The sequence below is a fragment of the Condylura cristata genome, unplaced genomic scaffold, assembly GCF_000260355.1.
Source record: "Condylura cristata isolate star-nosed mole 26May11 unplaced genomic scaffold, ConCri1.0 scaffold00041, whole genome shotgun sequence".
Lineage (NCBI taxonomy): Eukaryota > Metazoa > Chordata > Mammalia > Eulipotyphla > Talpidae > Condylura > Condylura cristata.
The window spans coordinates 5,888,652-5,896,474 of NW_004567142.1; positions in this window are offsets into that span (position 1 = coordinate 5,888,652).

Here is a 7,823-nt window from a genome sequence, read left to right on the forward strand (position 1 = left end):
GCCACAGCAGTGGCACCTCCTGACTGAGGAGAGTCGGGATTTCCTTGTCACCGTAGAATTAGACTCCCCCAGTTTGGAGGCGGCTGGCCAGAGACGGGCTGGGGGCAGTGAGGTCTAGATGGAATGGTTTGGTTTCTGTCCCACCAAAGGGGCTACCCCTCTCCCCTTGGGTCTCACAGGGCAAGTGAGAGCTGAATTCTGCAGCCTCGACTGCATGCAGTCACCTCCTGAAGACCAGCCCCTCTGCCCCCAGACAGATGTGATCTTTGGGGGCCTTCTCCCCCTGTGAGGTTTCTTGGAGGCTCCGGGAGGCGAGTGGGAGGCTGGGAGTCTCCCCTTCGTGCTGGACCCACCTCGGGGCTGGAGACTGGACCCTCAGGGATGCATTGGGGGCCCGAGTCCGCCTGCAGGGAGAGAGCCAGCAGGCAGGTGCTGGTCTGAGCCTGGAGAAGATCCAGGTGATCTGTTTGGGCTCAAGGTGAGACAGACCTGATGGCCGTCCACCCCTCCTCACCTTTCCTCACCTTGCGTGCGCTCACAGACACCTGTCCCACTCTCTCCATGGCTCCTGCAGCCACCACCATTCTCTCCGCAGGGGACGCCTGATTGTGCTCCCCTCACTGCCTGCCTCCCGGTCTCCCACTGCAGCTGTCGGCCTCTGAGGCGCGGGCTGTCCCCTGCCTGAGCATGAGCATATGCCTGATCCCCTTTGAATGTCCCCACTGATCTCAGAGAAGAGATGCTGTCATCCTCTTGACAGTTCCGTTCCTTCCTCTATGCGACAGATTCAGCAGGAGCTGGAGATGGTAAAGGCCTGTACCCCAGAGCTCCATTAGGGTCCCAGGCAGGGCCTGGGCAAGAGAAACTGGGAGGGATGGGGAAGAAGAGAGGGCAAGAGGAAGTGGGGGGGCAGGGGGAAAAGACGGGGAGAGGGCAGACAAGGGGTAGAAGGTGGGGAGGGGAAGAGGTTGAATGAGAGGGAGAGAGAGAGGGTGAGGGTGGGGGAGAGAGGGAGTCAGCGCTTTGGGGACAGGAGGTGGAGGAGGGGGCCGGGCAGGGATGGGCAGGGACGGGTTTCTGCAGACTGCAGGTGAGTGGCCCTGAGAGGCCAGAGACCTAGGGTGACCCTGCAGTCCCTGTCTGCCTGATCTATCTCCTGGGGGTGGTGGGAGTCTGAGGGGGGCAGACCTAGACCAGAAGGGCCTTTCCTTGATCAGGTGCTGTCTGGAACTCACCCCTAGTCTCCCACCGGGTCTCCCCTGGGGCCAGGGCCGCCGCTGCCCGTGATTCTGAAGCAGGATCCGTCCGAGCTAGGAATAACGGGGCTGTGCAGAAGCGACTGACTGACTAGACAGCACCAATCTGGGCCCCGGGGCAGAAAAACAGCACAGAGGGAGATATCAAGGAGGCCTGGGGTCTGAGCCGCCCCCTGCGGCCCTCCTCTCTGCCCTCCCCGGACCCTGGGCTGGGCAGTCACCAACCAGCTCAGCGCTGCACTTCTCTTGGGGAGGAAAATTAAGTCCCTCAAAGTCAGTCTTTTTTGTAACTTAGAGCAACATGCATTTGTCACTGATAATAGGCAGAGTGGAGATGACTCTCCCGTGCTGTTTGAAAACCAACGCCAAAAGCATTTAAATCTCCCCACAGCGCATAAGCACCTGTGAAGGTTTTGTTTTTTCACTTTTGCTAGTTCTAGATCAGCGAAACAGTATCACATCCTGCCTTTCCTTTGCAATGATGTGATCATGAGTAATCATTCCATGGCTCACCTGCTGCCTACTTGGTGACTGGAAATCTCTTCTAGAATATTCTGCCTATGTGACTTGCTGGGATTGTCTGGAATAATTGTGATTTTGCCTTCAACTTGGCTGTATTTTCATTTCCCTCCTTTGAAATGAAGTGTCCCAAGAGCCTAAAATCTCTCTTTGGTACAAAGATAAACTTTCACAAAACAATGCTTTTTTCAAAATACAATTAAGAGACAATTCCTCAGCAGTTCAAAAAAGGAGTCTTTAAGTCGATGTGGAAAACTAGAGAAAATTTACTTTCCAGAACGTGCAATGTTCTGCCTCGAGATATACATACACACACACACACACACACAAATATTGGAAAGGCCCCGTGTTAACGTGGGACAACCCCAAACCTTTACCTGTGAGATTGCACATGACTGTACGGAGCAGCAGCTCTGAAAATGGCGGGCTCCATCGTCACTGTGGGTACAGCCATGTCCTTTGCTACACAGTAACGGACGAAAGTGAATCCCGGCGAGTAGAAACCGGTGCGCCATGGTAACTACTGGCAGCGTTCTAGCTTCAGAGAGCCTAGTGAGCATGCGTGCCCCCGCAGGCCCCGCCCCCGCCGTCAGGGAAGCGCGCCGACCCCCAGCCCAGGCCGGAAGTGGCCTGGCCCGCGGCCTCGCGGGTGTTGTCCGCGGTCTGCGGCGGCCATGAGCTGGGGCGATTCTGTGGGGTCAGTGGGGTGAGTGGGGAGGGGCGGGGCGGATGAGTGCTGGGCTGTGGCCGGGCGAGGCGCGGAGGCGGTGGCCGAGGGCTGCCCCCGGCTGGGCCGCCCGTTTCCCCGCCGTCGATGTTGTGCGCGCGGGAGGACCCGGCGGCCCCGGGTCAGGTCACTTCACCGTGGGCTCTGTGTTGGGCGCCTTGTTGGTGCGGAGTTACACGCGCACTTGAGGTCAGTGAGCGCGCGTGAGGGGGAGACGTGGGCAGTGACCTTTCGGGAGCGGCAGGGTTTGAGCGACTTGAGGGTCGTGCCACATGGGGGCCATGATTGTGCACCCAGAGATCAGTAAGTCGGGAGCTGAGGACAGCATATGGGAACCAAGGGGGGCCGAGGGGCATAGTGGGGTGACCGCGACGCTTTCAGGGCCGTGAGCGAGCGGCAGAGCCCTTTGTGAATGAAGGGGGGTCAGGGCTGCCTTGGACCCCCCTGCACGTGGTCAGGGTCAGTTGAGCAGGTCCACGATGCTGGTCTGTGGGGCACTGGAAGTGGGGCCCTGTGTGGGGTTATTTGGGGTCCCGGGGACCAGCCTCCCGGGGACTGCAGGAGCCAGGCGGGGTCAGTGACTGGACAGCGTCTGTGACTGCCTAGGAGCCCCTTGGCCGCTCAGTGGGCTGTCTGGAGGTCAGTGCCCTCCGAGATTGCTTTGGGTGTGGGTTGGGAGCAACTCATTTGGGGCAGGAGGGAGACAGCGAGGGGGTCCTGGTGCATGCTGCAGGTTTTCTGAGTCGAGGTGAGGGTTGAATACGGTGATTTGATAGAAAAGGCTCTGGTGTCATGGGGGTCACTGAGATGCCCAGAGCCTGCTGAGGGGGTCAGAAACGGCCAGGTGGAGCCTCAACTGTCTGAGGGCTACAGGTAGGAAGTGGACGTGGTGTTTCTGGAAGTGTGAGCGGGCAGGATGAGGGGCACCCTGGTCACCCAAACAGCACACGCTAAGTGGGTTCCGCTGTCCACCACATGCAAACAGAACTGACCCTTCGTGTACGAGACTTTAACAAGAAATAACTGTAATACAATTAGTGTGCAGTCGGAGAGGAGAGAAAGAATATAGTTTCCAAGAGAAGCACCCAAAGTTTCTCATCCCCAGCTGGGTGAATGTCCAGTCAAGCAGAGCTGGCCGAAAGCAGGGCCCCTGAGGCCCCCAAGCCTGCCACTAGTCTGGGGGGACGGGTGGGGGAGTGCAGAAAAAGGCAGAGAGGCCAAGCAAGTCTGGAAGGAAAAGAACAGAAGAGAACACAATCAGGGTAAAGGCTGCCGCTGGCCTCCCACCACCCCTCCCCCACGTCGCGTCTTCCATTGTCCGTCCTTGGCCCCAAGTCCTTGGTGAAGTCCAAGGCCGAGAAGCAAGGGCGTTTCTTCACGTGACTGCTCCACATGCCCCCTCCTGTCCTCTCTCCGGGTCCTTTTTGCTCCCCTGGCTGTGCCGCCACACCCCTCCTTGATGGGCTGGGAACCTCGGGGCACCTGGCCCGCACCTGCGCAGGTAAGGTGACCGAAGGCCACAGCTCCAGATACATGTTGGAATTCATACCGGGGAGAAGCCTGCTGGATGCAGTGACTGTGGGAAAGCCGCCACGCAAAAGTCACACCTCAGTATACACCAGAAGAGCCACACTGGGGAAAGGCACCATCAGTGTGAGGGGTGTGGGAAAGCCTTCCACCACTGTCAGCCCCCAGCTGCATCCCACCCGTGCAGGAGCCGCAGCAGAGCCTTCAGTTCCAAGCCACAGTTCAAAGAGCATCCGTGAGTTCACTCTGGAGAGAAACCCACGTGCGCACCACATGTGGGAAGGCTTTCCAGGGCAGTCAGATGCCCATTCACACAGATGACTCACACCACAGGGAGGATGCAGGTCTGTCACGGATTGGGAAGGCCTTCGTGCAGAAATCAGAGAACGCACGTCGGAGGGGAAGCGTACGGATGCCGCGACTGGGGCATGCTTCAGCAAGAAACCAGCTCAAGGTGCATCAGCAAAGCCACACAGAAGACCTGCGCGTGTGGGAAGTGCAGGAAGATCTTCGTAAGAGATCAAGTTTTAATAAACACTGGACAGCTCTTACCGGAGATGTTACAGAAGCACTTACTCGGCAGAAGTCCTTGCCAGAAATCAATGCCTACTGTATACTAGTAAGGACATAGTGGAACAAACTGAATTTCTTGAAGAAAATATCTGCAGGCGAATTGTCTGTTCTGGAATTCATGTTTCAGAAAAGCTCTGGGGATTTACTACATACCACAAATACGCATTTTTAAAGGATTTATTTATGCATACAAGACCTGCGGTGCAGGCCACAGGTTGAGGGGAAGGTGTGAGGATTCACCAGAGAGAGGGGAACAGAACAGGACTGACCAAAATCCACTTCTGAGGAGCGGCAGGGTTGCAGAGCCCAAAATCTAGTTACACAGACCTGTGAGTGTGCTTCTTCTGGCCACTGTACCTGTGCAGCCGAGTGAGGCATGACCTTTACACTCATTCTCTCCTGATGAACTCGGCTCCTCCCCCTGCGGGTGACCACGGTGACCTTTCAGCATGGTGGCCTTCATGTTCTCATGCAGGCCTAGCTCCATACACACCAGACAGCAGACTGGCTGTCAGCAGTGTGCATGGCACTTTTTTAAATAAAGTTTTATCGGCACACACCACGTTCACTGGAAAAGCCCTGTCTGGCTGCTTCCCTGCTCCAGCAGCTCAGGTGAGGCCTTGTGGCCAAGCCCATGCGGCCTGGAAGCCGATTTGCTAGCGGGGGCCTCCCAGACGCACAGTCACCTACCTGCTCCCACCGTGGCCTCCCATCCCGGCCTTCCCTGAGCCTGCCGTGTGGCATGCACCTGGGCCTTCCCTTGCCACGAGGGCCGGGCGGTGTCCCAGCGTGCAGGCATGCGCCGCAAACTCAGTTGTCCTCGTGCTCCCAGGTGTCCTCCACCACCTTGGCTTTGAGAAAGCAACATGGTAGCTTCATGTAAGGCCCAGAGCCAAGTGCCCGTTGGCGATGCCCCAGACGGATGAGTTGTCCAGCCCATCTGTACTCGGCTTCGGTAGGGGGCCTCACAGTGCCTCCCGGGTCTGGCCACTGCCCTCACCCACAAGCGCTCAGATGAGGGAGTAAATGCCTGCTCCGGTTGCTGGCTAGCTGGGCAGCCCCAGTGGCCACCTGGGCACAGATGAGAAGCGGTGTGGGGGCACGGGGCAGCCCGGTGTGGCCAACTGGGTCTTCCCCCTAGAATATTAACGTCTTTGCAATAAATGAAACAAAGTGTTGGCAAAGCACTGTGGCGGGCCCTGCCCAGGGAACTGGCCTCAAGGGGTGCGGGTGCCTGGCTCCCCAGTGGGCATCAGACGACAGAAAGGTGTCCCCCACAGCACTCACTGAACACCAAGCGCTGGTCTTGACGCTCTACTGCTACTTCAAACTCATTCAGTTCACATTAACTCATGTCAACTGCGACCCTCACGACTAACTGGGAAACCCCACCGCCCCCCTTAAGCCTCCACCCAGCCTCCCGATGGAGGTGCTCATAGGGGCGGGGCCGAGTTTCGCCTCGGAGCCCGGACTGGCGCACCCCGAGCTGTGCCTTCCACTCCGGGCGCAGGGAATGGCGAACCGCCAGCGAAGGGCCCCAGCTCCCCGACACCGAGCGGTCCTGGCCTGGCCACGCCCCGCCCCCCCTTCGCTCCCCTTTCTCCCCCGACCCCGACGTCTCTCCCCCGCACCACGAACTCCGCGGTCTCCCCACACGCGCGGAAAACCTAACCTGGGGCGAAATCGCTGCCCTCGCGCACTGACTGCTCCAGACCCCGCCCCGGCGCAGGCGCAGGCGCAGACGGAAAACCGTGGCACCCGCACAGCGCCCCGTGGAGGCCGTGGGCGGGGCAGAGGGCGTCCCCGCGAGGGCCGCCGGGAGTTGTAGGCCCGGCTCGCCCCAGAGCCGTAAACTCCTTGAGCCGAAGCGCCGCACAGGCCTCTGGGAGTGGTAGGCGAGTAGCCCCAAAGCCTTCTGGGGGTCGTGGTCCTACCCGTTTCCGCGTTTTTCCGGGAGCCTGACCTCCCCGCTCAGGTGCTGCCCAGGTGAGTGCTTCCTCCGGCAGCTGGGCAGCTGGCCTCCGTCCTCCGCGCTGCCTGGTGGGACTTGAGGGTCTCCGTTTTTCTCTTCCACGGATTCCGGGGGACATCCCTGGGGAGGTAGCACGCCTCCCCGCGATCCTCCAACTCCTGACTCTGGTGACCCTCCCATCCCCTGCGGGGAGTGTCCAGCAGCTGGCGTCCCAACTGACCTGCTTTGGACTCCGTGGCCCGCCGCCCAACCCCAACCCGAGCGCGCACCAGCGTCCTCTGGTCTTCACCTAGAGCCAGGGCTGTTCGGGTGGCGCTGGAGGCCCAGCGGCGGCGCCAGAGCCAGACCAGGGGTCAGGAACGACTTCCCGAGCAAAGGACCCCAGGGCTGCCAGCTCCAGATGAAATTCCGGCTTCTCCGTCCTAAACCTGCCTCACAATGTCCCCCCAACCCCCGGTGCACCGCCTCCTCCCAAGTCGGCCCAGTGTCCTTGCCTTTCAAGTGCTTAAGCCAACACCTGGGAGTGAGTGACAGCCTGGGTGGCAGAGAGGGGTGCCCCATCGCCGTACCCCCACCCCTCCCATAAGCGCGTGCTGTAATCTCAGCTGGCACTGCCTAAGAGTCCAGAACCGGACGTCCCTCCACTTCCTGGCCTGCCCCCTTAGTGAACGGGAGTGGGTGCTGGGGAGGGGGCCCGATGCACCCGAGGGGTCCTGTTGAACTGGAAAGCAGATCCTTTCCCTCCTAGCTAAAAACTGCCCGTGGTCCCCATTCAGTTGCATCCAGCACTTCATCCTGCCAACCTGGGCGCCCCCACCCTGGCCCTTCACACTTCCCAGCCAAGTGAGCACAGCCAGGCCGGCCCCCAGGCCCTTAGCAGTGCTCTGAACTCGATCTGGAACTGTCTCATCTGGACCCAGTCCTGTCTTGACCTTCCGCCTGGGTGTGCAGGATAATTCGACCGAGTGGCTGTTGGGTGAATGCAAAAAATGAACAAGGTAGAGCCCAAGAAAAGTCAGCCGAAAGCTGAAACTTGAAGGAGCCAGCCCGCGGCAGGAGGAACAGCGGTCTGCTCTGGGCGGTGGCGGCGGCCGCCTGCTGCCGCCGGGCGCGGTGGTGGCCGTGGGCGCGTCGGGCGGCAAGGACTCCACGGTGCTGGCGCACGTGCTGCGCGAGCTGGCGCCGCGCCTGGACATCGCGCTGCGCCTGGTGGCGGTGGACGAGGGCATCGGCGGCTACCGCGACGCGG